At 46.6% G+C, this 16,308-nt stretch overlaps 1 protein-coding gene across 1 annotated transcript in view; it reads right to left on the reverse strand.

Annotated features, from left to right (window-relative positions):
• LOC126008810 (protein CutA homolog) overlaps nucleotides 1–16,308 on the reverse strand; it is a 484,819-nt gene that overhangs the window by 415,018 nt on the left and 53,493 nt on the right. The window lies entirely within an intron of this gene.

Below are 16,308 nucleotides of genomic sequence, written 5' to 3' on the forward strand. Positions count from 1 at the left end.
ACAACAGGCAGGAGCACCCAGAGGCCCTGCATTTTGTTCCTTCAGGAACCAACCCCTTTTCCCCCACTCCATGCTGGGGAATATCAACTCTCATTCACTCATGAGCCAGCCCCACCGATAGCACTTTCTAGAGTCTGCCGCCCCTGAGGATCCAGGGGTTCCCTCTCGCATTCACTGCTGAGCGTTTCTGAACCTCTGCTAGAGGTGAACAACCCTTGTAAATGTGTATGAAACCGAAGCTGCCTCTCAGAATCTCTCCCTGCTTTCAGGAAGTGCTGGTGGAGCCCCGTTGCAGAGCAACTGGAGGAGGCCCCCCGGAGCTGCTTCATTCTCAGCAGCCCTGAAGGCAACTGTGCTGTTCAGAGTTTCCTTAGTCTCTCTGTCACTAGATTCCAGGAACTAAACACACACACACACACACACACACACACACACACACACACACACACACATACACACACACACTTCCTTATTTTTTATTTAAAAGTTACTCTGATATTTTTTATAATAAAAAATTTATTTAAACACCATGATTACAGACATGTTTGTAGTTGGGTTTCAGTTATAGAAAAGAACACCCCTTCTCAATTTTTCATTTTTTATTATTTTTTATTAAAAAATCTTTATTTTTATAATATATTTACTTAAGCACCATGATTGCAAACATGTTTGTTTTTTGGGTTTCAGTCATAAAAAAGAACACCCCACTTCACCAGTGCAATATCCCCACTCCCAATGCCCACATCTCCCTTCTCCCTCACCTTCTGTCTGCCTTCGAGACAGGCATTCTATTTCTCTCACTCACCACTATTGTCATGGTAGTTGTTGGTGTAGTTATTTCTCTAACTGAACTCTCTGTGATAAGCTTCATATCATGGACTGGTCCTTCCAGCTCTCATCTCTATTGTCTCTGGGTGTTATTCCAATAATGTCTTTTATTTTTCTTAAATCCCACAGATGAGTGAGACTATTCCCACACAGAGTTCCTAACTTGACAGACCCTTGGCAACTTCCTACTCCAGGGTGGAACCTCCCAGATCCCCACTTCCCCACTTCAGCTCCACACAACACACCCCTGAAGCCTCAGATCCATCCTTAAAATGGGTCTACACACATGCTAGATCACCCCCAGCTTCCCAAGGAGGGAGGGTAGGGAGCAGAACCACATAGCAGAAAGCCAGTTCCAAGCTAAGCCACACCTCGAATCCTTGGATCTCAGTATTCACATTTAAAAACAGGGAGACCCAAGCGCTTGAGGGGCGGATCAGATCCACTCTGTAAGTCAGGAAGGCCTCAGAGAAGAGGTGGCATTTCAACTCAGCCTTCAAGTAATTTGAGGTGCAGATAAGAGGGGTGTAGAAGAGAACAAGGGGTGGTCTATGGAGCAGTATGAGAGACATAAGGCAGAAAAGGGAGGAGGGAGAGCGCAAAAGGCCACACTGGGGAGAGGGGGGCAGACCTAAGTACGTTGACCATTGGGACTTCAGTCAGCACCAGGAGGTACTGTGAATTGATGATTCATCTCCCAAAAACATCACTCACCAGGGGCTGGAGAGATAGCACAGCAGTAGGGCATTTACCTTGCATGTGGCCACCCCAAGAGGAACCCAGTTCAATTCCCAGCATCCCATATGGACCCCCAGCCTGCCAGGGGTAATTTCTGAGTGCAGAGCCAGGAGTGACCTCTGAGCGCTGTTGGCCCAAAAAATCAATCAATCAATAAATAAAATTCAAAATAAAAGAAATCACTCAACACCTGACATCTCACCTGTGTAGGTAAGTCCAAGGGAGTGGAGGCATGGGCTCAGGGCAGCCTGCCTACCCTTCTCTCCCTTTCCAGTGCCCCTGAGACTTCAAATTTCCTCTTAAGCACTTGAGAAATAATGGAGCCAGAACCAAGAACAGGAGGCAGCATAGCGTGTGCCTTGCTTCCTGCCTGCCTCGCTCCCTCCAGCTCACGTGGAGGTCTTGGCTTTGGTGGCAGCTGGAACTCCACCCTGGATTTAGGTGTATCTACCTGAGACCTGCCCATTTCTGGGAGGGGCCTTGGGAAGCGGATATTATGTTATCTTTACCTGCTAGAACCCTCCCATTTCCTGGGCGGGGTCTTGGAGAGGTTAGATAAGGGCTTTGACCCAGGGGATCAGGGCTTTTTGGGTCTTTGCCAGCATGGAGGTCAGAGGGAAGATGGCTGAAAGGAGTTAAGAGGCAGGGCGGGACCAGGTAGTGCATTTTAGAACGAGATGCAGCAGCTGAGGTGGAAACCATCACAACAGTCTCAGAGGAGACCCCTAGGGAAGAGAGGAAGTACTGGCTGGAGATGATGACGCTGCCTGGAAAGGCAGGAACTTCCGCCCACATTCCATGTCTGATGGACTGGGAAGTCTTGGGAGATTATTTGCCTGATGTATCTGGAAGAGGTAGCAGGTCCGAACTGGTGGGTGGGGCACTAAGCCCAGAGCTCTGAGAGACGGAAGTGTCCTTGGCCTTCAAGCCACCCGGCCTGCCTTTCCCAGGTCCACCCATGCCTGCTGGATCCATAGCGCAGAAGTGCTGCCCTCATCAATTGTCTTTTATAAACTCGAAACTGAGGTTTACAGACGAGACAAACTGAGTGACACTGTGGAGAATGGTATTGCCACTGGATTCCCCTTTCTGGCTCAACTGCTACCTCTTCCAGCTCTGGGCTTCGGTTTCCTCATCTGTTAAGTTGAGACAGCAGAACCCCACTGTGGACCCAAATCTGCCCGCCCCACATTCTCCTACTGTCCATTGAACACACTCTCCCTAAAACACAGACTTTGCTGATAAAAGGCTCTGAACAGGGGTCCAAAGAGATAGTACACCATGTAGGGTGCTTGCCTTTCATGCAACTGACCCAAGTTTGATCCCCAGCATCCCATATGGTCTCCCCAGGCCTCCAGGAGTTATCCCTGACAGCAGAGCCAAGAGGAATCCCTGAGCATCCCTGATGTGGCAAAAAATAAAAACAAACAGACGAAAAAAGGCAACAAATAGCCCAATTGTTAATGGCATGTCCCCAGAAGCTGTTATCAAGGTCTTTTTCCTCCCAGGAAGCTACTGCAGAGGCATGAGAGCCCTGCAAGGACTTAACACCCGAGTTGGAGCAGGAAAATTAGAGCTTTCTCAGGTGAAATCAAGTTGTATTGTCTCATCAGAGCCACTAGTGTGTGTGAAAGTGGGCACTGGAGGTCACCTGGAGGCAAAAATGTTCATACTCGAATGCCTAAACCTGGGAACATGCCACCTATGAGAACCGTGTCCGCAAAGGTCAAGTAGGAAAGGGGAGAAAGGCCAGGAATTGTCCACAATCCACTGGATTTTACCCCAGTCCAGAGTAGATTCCAATCTTTGGCTGTCTGCAAAGATAAAATGGGTCTGTCCCAGAGTCTCTGACAGAGTATAGATCTTACATCTGGCTTTTTGCCCCACTGGAAGATACTTTCCATAATTGGTGAGAAATTTGGAGAAGCCCTGATAATCTGGATAAACTATAAATCTCATGAATGGTATTTGGCATTCTGAAATTCTGAATACTGAAAACAACAGCAATGCTTTTTCCTTTATTTCAGTTTGACCCAGGACTTTTCCGATTTTAGAACTGAAAGATCAACCTGATGGTTTAGGGGGGATGGGTCAAGTGGTAGAACATGTGTGATGTCCTGGGATTGGTCCCCAACACCACATGGACTTCCAGATATTGCTGGGGTGGCCCTAATGAACTTAAGCATTGCCTGCCTGCATTCAGCTAAGTTATCCTAGGAGTGGCCCCATTTTAAAAAAGAAAGAAATGCAGTTGCCACATCTGTACCAGCTCCGCTCCAAAGACTCCTTCTATTCTCAAAAGAGATCTAAATCAAGCTGAGAAAAGTCATGGGTACACTGGCCATGCAACTGAAAGCTGGCAATCTTGGAAGGACATGATGGATCAAGTTTCTGCTCTACTGAACCCACACCTCTTGTTTTCATGATCCATAATCGCCACTTTGCCTATGGCCCTGCTTCACCATTCATCTACAAGCTCTCTACAGAGATACAAATCTGATCAAACTCCATGTGTGTCAGTATTTGGACTTATATTACAAGGTCTTTTATGGAGTGAGTGCAGGCACCCCTACCCACCAATCCCAGCATTCTCCTACTTCTAGAAAGAAGGCCTGGCAGCTGAGATCATGCCCCACAAAAGCCATGGTGGAAGTAATCGTGCTTGAATTCCTGGACTTCATTTGTTTGATGCTGTCATCCCCATAGGAACACACCAATTTATATACCAATGTGTAGCTGAGGTCAATTAATGTTCTGAAACTAATGAAAAACAGAAAGATCAGCTAGCATCTAGTGTTTACTAAACCTTCTGCCAATGATTTTATGACTTCACTAGAGAGACAATGATTTTCATAAATTTTCTTGTCACTATAATTTTTATTCCTTCTCTTCCTTTTTTTCTTTTTATTTTTTAATGATTTTGCTTTCACTTATCTGAAGACAAATGTATTATGGTCAACTATGTAATACATGTTCTTTAAATAAAGTAAATTTTTTTTAAATGTGGAAGGATGGAAAATGTGACCACCAGTTGCCTTAGGTGGCAATTTTTTTCTACTTCTCTAGATTTCACGTGAAAAAAACTTTAATGAAAACAGACTTATACCCAAATATTATTGTGATTATTAATAAGCTCATTCACCATATCATATAAGAAAATTATAAAAAAAAAAGTCTCCAGTTATTTGCAAGAAGAAGAAAATTTTAAAACCTGAGAGAAAATGTCTCATTCTGATTTCTGTCCTCCAGAACTAGATGATACACACATGCTCCTTTAAGTCATTCAATTTTTGCCTGTGAATTACAGCAGCAATAATCAATACAAATGCAGCTTGAGATGTACCTTAAATGTAAAATAAACATCTTATTTTGAAAATTAGTACTTAGAGGATTTTTAGTTTCATTCATAATGTTAAATGGGCATGTTAATAATTTTTGGGGGGTCACACCGACAGTACTCAGGAGTTACTTCTGGCTCTGTGCTCAGAAAAAAGCTCCTGGCAGGCCTTGGGGGACCATATGGGATGCTGGGATTTGAACCACTGTCCATCCTGGATTGTCTGCATGCAAGGCAAAACTCTCTACTGCTGTGCTATCGCTCCAGCCTCAGTGTTAATAATTAAGTTAAAGAAAAATCTATTTGGGGGCCGGGTAGATGGCACTGGAGGTAAGGTGTCTGCCTTGCAAGCGCTAGCCAAGGAAGGACAGCGGTTCGATCCCCCGGCGTCCCATATGGTCCCCCCCCAAGCCAGGGGCGATTTCTGAGCACATAGCCAGGAGTAACCCCTGAGCGTCAAACGGGTGTGGCCCAAAAACCAAAAAAAAAAAAAAAAAGAAAAAAAAAAAAGAAAAATCTATTTGGAGAGATGGGTCCCTCATAGCCATTCTTGGGCAATTGAGCCTGCAGTTCATCACAGGAATTGGGAGTGGAGAATATATATAGTGTTGCTCTGGCTTGTCTCTGATTCTGGGGGCTAGGGAGGCTCCAGACTGCACCCAGGGATTGCTCAGGGGACCCCGTGGTGCTAGGAATCAAGCCAGGTTTGTCTGAATGCAAGGCAAGGTACATGCCTTCATTCCCCTATCCTACCTCTTCAGTCAAACAAAAATGTATTATTAAAATTATTTGTATTTTTTTCTACAATGTTGGTACCAAGTACAGCAAGTACTCAGCCAACCTGGGTTCAATCCCCAGCATTCCAGGGGTCCTCTGAACCACACCTGGAGTGGTCTCTGAGCACAGACCTGGGAGTAAGCCCCGAGCACTGTTCAGTATGACCCCAAACCACAAAAAGAATTAATGCCAGTGCCTGCAGGTCTATAACTCTATTATATTTCCAGTGGACTGAAGAAAAGGACATTTATTTTATTTGTTCCTGACTTTGAAATGCTTCTCCCTCCTTGCCCTTGGCTGCCTGGGCTGGATGCTGCCCTGGGCCAACCTAGTCCCTCCTTCCATCCCTCCTAGACAGGATTCTTATTTTTAGCAACTGTCCAGATGCCTCTGGACAGCTGGCTCTGAAGGCAGCATCTGGTTACAGTTCACCCCCAGGACTGCCAGGTCTCTGCCAACACAGGGGTCTCAGAAAAGCAACTCCACAGCAAGAACACAAGCCTCTCTACAGACCTACAAGTGAGTAAGGTCATGATTGGCAGATTTCCAAAGGCAAAAGGAGACTTTGCGGTCTCCAGTTGCTTAGAAAATGCAGAGAAAAATCTATTCGCTCCTCTCCAGGTTTGTCTTTGCCCACTGAACTCCAGATCATGGCCTGCTCTCATCGCCTGAAAGTTTACAACCCAAACTCCAGCCTCAGCAACATCTGGATCCCTGGGCCCTGTCATTCCCTGATCGTTAGCCAAAAATGAAAAGATCCAGTACCTCCCCCTGGTTAGAGAATCTAACTGTTTAATTAGCGGACTGTAAGTGCAAGGCACTGAGGCACCCCAGAAAATGTTGACTCTATTCTTGCTATTTTTTGCCAAGAGTTTGAAATTCTGTCTCATGTTATTATTCAGTCTTCTCTACCACTAAAATTCTATGAGTTATCATGGCAGAGTTGTGTTCCTATGTATGAAGAAGACAGATTGATTTCGACTCTCCCCCAAGTGTTACAGTAGATCATTTCATTTCACTCCAAAGTGCTGACTGGTCTTTTTCTAAAGTTTACAAGTGCTATGCCTGGAATTAAACCTGGAAATCATGTTAAGGTTTTGAAATCTACTGAAAATCATTTGTCATAAATGAGACTCCTTTTGGCCTCCTAAGGAGCATATCATAATGTAATTTCCCCCTCACTGTTTACTGTCATTTTAAAATTTGCTAATTTTCTGGAAGAGAAAGGACATTTCAAATGTTTAACCAAGTTTCCCTTATTGTCTGGCAGGATGAACCTGTTTCATATACTAAATGTGCCCTTATTCGAATTTCTCTATATGTAGGTGTTAGTATTTTTCTTATTAATTTGTAAGCCATTGTCAGAGAATATGGCAATAACCATTCTTCTCTCATATTATTGTATTTTTCACTTTGTCATGTGTCTAGTTTTCATGATCCTTTGAAGATGTGCAAAATAATTATTTTTAAAATGGAATTGCATTTCTTTTTTTTTTTTTTTTTTTTGGTTTTTGGGTCACACCCAGCAGCGCTCAGGGGTTACTCCTGGCTTCATGCTCAGAAATCGCTCCTGGCAGGCTCGGGGGACCATATGGGACGCCGGGATTCGAACCGATGACCTTCTGCATGAAAGGCAAACGCCTTACCTCCATGCTATCTCTCCGGCCCCAGGAACTGCATTTCTTATTCTTCCAAATTTTTCTTGTTCAAATAAAAGCTGATGATTGTTAATATTGATGTGCTAGTTTCAATTTCAGTTTCTTGGTTTCGAAATATAGTGTGTGCTTCTCAGAAAGTATTAGTGGGAAAACCAGGTAATGGGAGGTGGCCAAGCATTCTATCCTCGTTTCCCTGGTTTTATGTGTCTTAAATTGTTGAAATATAAAATCTGAGCTGGGAAGCCTGGAGGCAGTACAGTGGGTGGGGCCCTTGCCTTCTACACAATCTACCCAGATTCAATTCCTGGCATCTCATATGGCTGCCCCCATCACCCCACCTCAAAGTGATCCCACCAGCAGTGATCCCTAAGCACAAGCCAGGAAAAAAGGTCTCAGTATTGCCAGTTTCAGCCCAAAACCTTAAGTTAATTAATTAAAATAAAAGACTAATAGGTTGTTAAATAGTTTAAAAAATATTCATTTTAATTTTTATTAATTTTGAGTACATATCTATGTTCTTTCTGCTCTTTCCTCAATCACAAATTTATTTTATATGAAGTAAGAAGCAAGACTCTGCTTAATTCTTTTTCCAGATGGCTGGCCAACAGAGGCTTGTAGTGAAATCATTCTGCCTCTCCCTGGTGGTTTGGCTGGATCTTTATCACACGCTGAAACTAGATACTAGAATCGTTTCTGGATTACTTCTGTCCTTCTGATCCATCGTCATTGCTTCTATGCATACCACCATTTTAAAATAGTTCAGTGCTTTAAAATACAACATGACAGTCGTTACTTTCCTTCACACATCAGATTCCCTTTGGGGACATCCTCTTCATCAACATTTTTTTATCTTGCTCTTTCTGCTAGAATAAGCATGATCTAATAGTTCCAATCTAATACCACTTTTGGTAAAATCCCACTACATTTGAAAAAATAACTTGACAAAAATGGGCCTCTTTACGCACATCCAAGAACTTAGTGGAAATGCCCCTCCATTTATTTCTTTCTGTTTTTCAATGATAAGTGTCATAAGGGGGGTGAATATAGGAGAAATAATTTAGAATAGGGGTTGAGGTGTTCACCTTACCTGCAGCGGATCTAGTTAGAATCTTCAGCATCCCATATGGTCTCCTAACCACCTCCAGGAGTGATTCCAGAGCACAGAATTGGGATTAAGCCCTAGAGACTTGCCTGGAGTCCCCAAGTCACTGCAGAAGATGCTGGGCGGGTCCATGATAGTGCTGAGCTATCTCTTTGGTCCTCTTCAATTCCTTCAGGACATATTTCTCACTTTATGAGTCTTAGTAGCTCATGAAATCAGTAAGGAGTTCCAGTAAGGGAGTTGGCGTGCAGGTAGGAGGAAGAGGACCAGGTGAAGCATTGCTGAGGGGGGATTTAGATTGGAACTTTTCGTTTGTTTGTTTTTGGGGTCACACCCGGAGGCACTCAGGGGTTACTCCTGGCTCTGTGCTCAGAAATCGCTTCTGGAAAACTCGGGGACCATATGGGATGCTGGGGATCAAATCCGGGTCCATCCTGGGTACGGCAAATGCTCTACGGCTGTGCTATCATTCAGGCCCCTAGATTGAAACTTTTAAGAAGAGATCCGACTGCATGTGGTTGAAAGTACTGAGGACCTTGGATCCTATAACCTGGTTTATAGACTCTCAGGCCTCCTTGTCCACTGCTGTGACCGTGGGCAAGTCATATGGCCAGCTCTAAGCCCATCATCCTCGTTGGCTACATACGAAGACCCTAGCCAGCCAGCCAGCCAGCCAGATCTGCTAGATATGGTCTGTTGGATTTCCACCTCTAAGTTTTGGCCCACAGAAGTTTTCCAGGAATATCAGCTAACTGTGCCTGCTCTGGGTTTGCCTGCCTGTTTTTGTTGTGTGTATTTTGTGTGTGTGTGTGTGTGTGTGTGTGTGTGTGTGTGTGTGTGTTGTTGTTGTTGTTGTTTTTTAACAGGGAGTCTCTACCAACAAGCCCTCTGAAATGAGCTCCTTCCTTCCTGCATCATGCTGGATTTGAGCATAAGTAGGACATTTCCCAGCACCCTAGAAAGGGTGGCAGGGAACCATGACACTTGAGCTCCAACCAGCTGTCTCCCAACAAGGAGAAGCAGGAAAAGGCCAAAGGGTGGAGGACAGAGGGGCAGAGCTGAGGCTGAAGCTCTCCAGCCATATGGAATGCATTGAGCACTTGGAGCATTCCAAGCTCACGGCTTCTCTCCCTGGCGCCTTTTCCTGGAACACAGGCAGACTTCTCTGGAGCCTCAGCGCCCCAGAAGAGGGCCTCCGGCCTCCCGCCCCAGATCTCAGCCAAGGCCAGGACAAGCCAGGGAGAGAGAGATGTGGAAGAACTGGAGACAGAAGAGAGGAGACAAGGAGTGTCCTTGAACAGTCTCTCCAGACAAGGGGCCAAGGAGTCCCACGAGCAGCCAGAGTCCCAAGGATCCTGTGGCCTTGTTGTTGGAAAGCCCTAGAAATATTTAGAAAGGAAATCCTGAGCTCCCGCAAATTTCAGGCTCCAACCAAAGTTTGGTACCACGGTCCCCTTCATTTTGTCTTAGGTCTCCTCCCTGAGAGACTCCAGTATGTAGGGGTTCAGAATCGAATGGGAGTTTACGTAGAGGGGGAATTGGTTTATCAGAGGACAGCGTCCATTAGCATCACACTTCCGAAATCAATTTGAGTATCAGAGGGAGACATGTGGTGAGTACATGCTGGAATCCCAGACTTGTTCCTTGGCAGCACAGATGGTCCCCTGAGCACCACCAGATGTGGGCCCTGAACACGGAGACCCGGGAGGGGACACTCACACCTCCAGCTGTGGCCAACCAAAAAAGAAAAGGGAAGAAAAAAACTAAGCCGCCCTTGCCCACTTCTGTAGTGGGGATCTTTGATGAGTTGCCTTCCTCACAGTGATACCAGAGAGCTTCTGGGTGACCTAATGCCCACCCTCCAAAGAGGAACCTGAACCCCACAGGACCTGAACTTCCTAAGAAGCCGCAGCCATCAGACACTGGTGATCCAAGCACTCCCACAAGTGCTCCCTCAGCATGGGGTGGCTTGGGAAGAGGAGAGGAGCTAGTTAAGTTTGGAGATGCTGCCAGAGGCTTCATCTGGGAAGCTGAGCTGGAGCATAGAGATGGGGATGGGGGGGGGGGCTTTGGGGGGGGGCTCCAGCTCCTCTACCAGAGTCAGAAAGTGCCAGGAAGTTTCACACTTGGCCAGGAAGTTCTCTGTCTTCACCGAGGCCTGGTCACAGGACACACATGTAATAACAAGAACAATAGAGACAGAGAGCCCAGGCATGAAGAAATTTCCCCAAATGCACCTGTTCTTTCTCTCTGTCTCTCTTTCTCACACACACATATCTCTTCTGTTCCTCTTTCTCTCTCTGTCTCTCTCACACACACATCTCATCTATCTCTTTCTCTCTGTCTCTGTCTGTCTCTGTCTCTGTCTCTCTCTCTCTCTCTCTCTCTCTCTGTCTCTGTTTCTGTCTCTGTTCTCTGTCTCTCTCTCTTACAGGATCAGGGATCTAACCCAGTACCTTACACCTGCAAGACCATTGGTCTACCTCTAGCCACATCCCTAGACCATGTGTCTCCATTTAAAAAAAAAAAAAAAAAAACTTCATTGATTGATTAATTTTGGGCCACACCCAGCGGTGCTCAGGGATTACTCCTGGCTCTCCACTCAGAAGTCGCCCTTGGCAGGCTGAGGAAACGCATGAGATGCTGGGAATCGAACTGGATCCCTCCTGGGTCGACCGCATGCAAGGAAAATGCCCTACCACTGTGCTATCTCTCCAGTCCCAAATGTCTCCTTTTTATATGCCCAGTGAAGACAAGTTTTTCTCTGGCAGAATCCGGCCAGCTCAAGCAGGCGGAGAGGAGAGCAATCTCTTCTGTGCAGTGTATCTGGCGTGTTCATTCTCACCCATCACAGCAGCCTTCTATGAAGGGCTTCAGGCCTTGTAGGCTCCAGGCACTTTGCATATAGAATCTCAGGCAGTCCTCTCAATGACTTCCCCCACAGTGAGTGTGGGTGTATCCCCCTCCACAGATGAGGAAGCTGAGGCTTGGATCCAAAGAATCTGTCTACTGTCCTCCTCTGGAGGAACTGGCCTGGCTAGTGTCTCCCAGGTGCTCAACTGTCCATTGCCATTCTGTCATCCTGTCCCTTTCTGAGCACCTACTCTGCCAGGACCACAAGATGAATCATTCAAGCAGTCTTTTAGTCAACACGTTGGTTTTTGACCGCCTGCTATTTCATACAGACTTCATGATTAATAGCACACCTTCCTTCAGAAAGCCCTTCGCTTAACGTCTTTAACTGAAAAACAAGAGGGAAAAAAAAAAGAGCAAATGTGATCTCAGGGACTGGAGGGGAACCAGGGAAAACAGCAATTTAGAGAGCTCAGACGGATCTGGCAAGGAAATAGATGGCAGAGAGCAGAGCCAGAGGTCCCCAAATTACCAAAATGGGCCACAAATTGTCTTGAAGATAAAGCCCACTCCCAGCTGGCCCTGTATATTCAAAAGAGACTGAGAAAGCCATTGCTGGGACCAGAGTGATAGCTCAGTGAGTAGGGCTAATTTTAGCCTGTACACAGCTGACCCAAATTCAACCCCTGGCATCCCATATGGTTTCCCTGGATGCTCCCAATAGACACTCCCCCAAGTGAGAGAAGCAGGGCTTCCAGAGGACCCTCTTCTCAGGTCTAGGGGCAGTGGGGGGGGCGGTGAGTTCAGAGAGGCAATGCTGAGTCACAGTTGAGTGGGAGAAAGGGGTGAGTGCAAAAACTGTGAATCCAGGGGTGAGAATTCAAAAAGCCCCCATCATGGGGGACACCCGGTCCACCACCACCCAGGTGGACCCCCGATTCAGATGCTGAGTCTATCCATCCCTACCCCCTCCCTTTCTCCTCTTCCTGCAAAGCTGCAGCTGGATTTGGGGAATAAATGCCAGCCAACCACATAACAGAGGGGGAAGGAGATCTCAGCCAAAATCAGGGTTCTGCCAAGACTGAGGCCCCATCACAGGCGCGTTGGGGGTCAGGGAGCCCAAAGGATCTGCCATGGTTGGATGGAGGATGGGGGTGGATGGGAAGAAGCAGCAGAGGTGGGAAAGGGCCAAGGCCCAGAGGAGGCCCCCTGGGCCAGCCCAGCATGACCCAGACCCTGAGGTTAGAAGTGGGGTTCGGGCTAAGAAATGCAAGGAATCAACCGACTCACCAAAGAGGGCTTGCTGGAGGAGGAAAGACTCCTGAGTTGGAAAACTGGCTGGGAAAGGAGAGGCTTTCAGATTCCAAACTCCTTCCCGCCCCCCTATTCTTGAAACCGTTTGAATCCCAGGCTGCCTGGATTCAAGATGTGTTTGTTATTTGAAAGCTGTGGTGTCTCTTTAGCCAATACAGGGGAGGGGAACAGGGAGGCTCTGGAAGTGGGGGCATCCTTCAAAGGGGAACCAGGAGGGAATGAAGAGCACAACCTCTTCCCAGAGGGCACATCTTGGAAACACAACGGCTTTTTAGGGGCTCTGATCTGCAACCTCCAACAGCTCCTCATTTTTTAATAGGTCCAAACGTTCAGGACATTATTTTTTTTTTTTTTGAACTGCACTCCAGCCAGCTGGAAAGTTCTTTCTCCATAAACTCTCCCTGAGACAAGTAGCCAAGGTTTCACGTATTAGAATGAAAATGTCAAAAGGGCTGTTTGAAAAGAAATTTTAAAAAAGAATCTGGCTCACTGGGTAGGCCTTAAGTCTTGACATCCACATGAGAGCCCCCTATTAAGTAACGAACAGGGGGGTCAGATTAGCAGCATAAAATCACCCCCTCGCCCCCTGGCTTACTTATTCACTCAACAAACACTGGGTACAGGGCTTGGAGTGGGGTTCCAAGTTGAGAAGAGGCCCCTATGTGACTGCTCCCTACCCACCCAACTCCTTGTCTCAATGTGCTAAGTGTTTAGAGCTGGAGTGATGGCACAGTGGATAGAGCGCTTGCTTTGCATGCAGCCAACCCAGGTTCAATTACCCGGCATCCTATCTGGTCCCCTGAGCAGTGTCAGATGCTGCAGGCGTCCTGCGTCTCAGCAGTTCTAGTGGCGGTGAAGTCCTCACGAGAAGAAAGCGGGGGCACAGGCGGACAAACGGGATAATGTTGAAATAATAATCACCACACACACACACAGAGTACGTGGGTCAACACATCTTCTGGCAGGAGTGTGACAACTTTATTCTCAAGACAGAGGTTTTTATAAGGTATAGCCAGTCACAGGTGTTAAAGATATTAATGATCGCAACCAAGCAAACAGTTTTTTTTATCAATTTAACTTCAATTTTGCCCCAGAACTTCAGCTGCAAGAAAGAAAAAACTTATAAGATCCTTAAAGGGGTCTTATTATCATCTTTGGTGCTGGGATTTCTTTAGCCAATTATTTAATAGGGACCAAATTTTTTCCCATTAAGATTTATAAAGGAGAGATAGTCAAATAACTAAAAATGCAATGCCAAGCATCTCTAACGAAATTCCTCAACCATCCATGCAGGGGAAAAAGACATCCACAGCGGGCCTTTTGAGGAATGCTGTGGGGGATATTTCAGTTTACCCCACCAGGAAAATCTGAGGATACATCTGGTGGGCTGAATTCCCCTAAAAATGTATGGTGGCGTGGCAGTCAGGAGTGATTCCCGAGTGCAGAGCCAGGAGTCAGCCCTGAGCACGACTAGGTGAGCCCCTCCCTGCCAAAAATAGGCCAAAAAAAAAAAAAAAGACAAATGTTCTCACCTGTAAGTCTATGAAATGTCCAGCCTGTGAGTCCCACTTCTCAGGAGAGAAAAGGGGGTTCTTTAAGATTACATTATGTCCTCGAATCTCAAGTTTGAAATGGAACCTGGGGTCCTCACTTCAGATCCCGGGTTCTGTCGGCCCTATCTTGGCTGTAGTTGAACAATATCTTCAAAAGATTTTGTGGCCACTATGATCTGCCCACCTTTGACCCCTCGTTCCCTTTTAGGAGAATTCCCTCACCGAGGAAGGAACAATTCACACCCTCTTGCATCACCATCATCAATTGTTTTGTTTAGCTTCCACACCTTCACACATCTCATCCTTCACACATCTGGAGACCAGCCCTGACAGTGGGCATGTGACAAAGACCAGAGCCATTGGTCCCCTTTTCCTAAGGGTGGCTGGAGTGAGAGGGGGAGAGAGGTGGAAGTTTCTCAACTTCCTCCTATCTTGACCTTGTTTCCTCCCTAACCTGCTGGTTAACTCCTTATTCTCATAATGGAGGGATTGTCTCCCTCCATTTTCACAAGTGGCCTCCCTGGAATATTCTGGAGGCCCCACAAGAAACCTTGTGGGCCCCAGATGAGAAATGATGAAATAGAGGAGCCTAGATCAGACTATATCTGCAGTGTTTCTTTGCCTTGAGTTTCTTTAACTCCCTGGACTCGGTCCTTTACCCAGGTCTGTCCCCCAGCCTCTCAGCAGCCTGTAAGCCATCGCCCTGTTCCACCTTGATTAGCATTTCCTGGGAATTAAGAATCCTCTTAGATAGAAAGTTTCCACACTCTGCACAGAATGAGCAGGAAGTGGTCACTGCATTCCTCACTTAAGAATCTGAGCACCATGGGGCCGCAGCAATGGCGCAATCCTTAGGGCATTTGCCTTGCATGCAGCTGACATAGGACAGACCTTGGTTAGATCCTCCGGCGTCCCATATGGTCCCCCAAGCCAGGAGCAATTCCTGACGCATAGCCATGAGAAACTTCTGAGCATCACTGGGCGTGGCCCAAAACCAAAAAAAAAGAAAAGAAAAGAAAAGAAAAGAATCTGGACACCAGCCAGAGTAATAGCACAGCAGATAAGGCATTTAATGCCTTGCCTGCTTCTGCCCCAGGACCTCCCTGACATCCCATATGGTCCCCTAGAAGCAGGTGCGATTCTTGAGTGCAGAGCCAGGAATAATCCCTGAGAGCCTCCTGGTGTGCCCCCCCTCAAAAAAAATTGTTTGGGGCCAGAATAGTAGCACAGTGATAGGATGTTTGCCTTGCATGTGGCTCACCCAGGACCCAGGTTCAATCCTCCGCATCTCATATGGTCCCCCAAGCCAGGAAAGATTTCTGAGCACAAAGCCAGGAGTAACCCCTGATGCTGTGCATGGCCAAAATAAAAATAATGATAATCTGGGCACCAACCACAGAAACTGACTAGGGACTTACTTGTGTGCAAGTGTTAATTGGGAATCAGAACCAACACCTAGGGACCTAAGCAATGGCACAAGCTGTAGGGTGTTTTCCTTGCACGCAGCTGACTCAGGACAAAGCACAGTTAGATCCCCCCATGTCCCATATGGTCCCCCAAGCCAGGAGCGATTTCTGAACACGGAGCCAGAAGTAACCCCTGAGTGTGACTGGGTGTGGCCAAAAAAAAGCAAAACAAAACAAAACAAAACTGCACCTCACACATCCCAGGGAAGAGTTTTGTCACTGAGGTACATAATGTGGCAGGAAAAGCTTTCTTTTCCTTTGTTTGTTTATTTGGGTCAGACCCAGCAATGCTCAGGGTTTATTCCTGGCTCTGCTTTCAATGGTCACCCCCTCCTCGGGGGAGTTTATGGGGCGCTGGGGATTGAATCTGGATCAGATGAGTGAAAGGCAAGCACCTTCAAACTGTACTGTCTCTGCAGCCCAGAAAAATCATCTTGCAATCTATGAAAAAGTTAGCACAGTCTCTAATGCCAAGGCCTGAGACTTGTCACAGCAGACAGACTCGGGTTTTCAAGAAGTTTGAGCCGCCCCGAATGCCCAGACAAAAACACCTCTTTCATTCAGTGGGTTTCAAAAACACCCACTGCCAAGCTCCTGAGTTCTTCGAGCAGTCACCAACCAGACTTGATTTTCTGCGATTCTTTTTCCTTCTCTTCTCAGCTCTGCCAGTCTTTTTAGGGTC

Source organism: Suncus etruscus, chromosome 5 (genome assembly GCF_024139225.1).
Source record: "Suncus etruscus isolate mSunEtr1 chromosome 5, mSunEtr1.pri.cur, whole genome shotgun sequence".
Lineage (NCBI taxonomy): Eukaryota > Metazoa > Chordata > Mammalia > Eulipotyphla > Soricidae > Suncus > Suncus etruscus.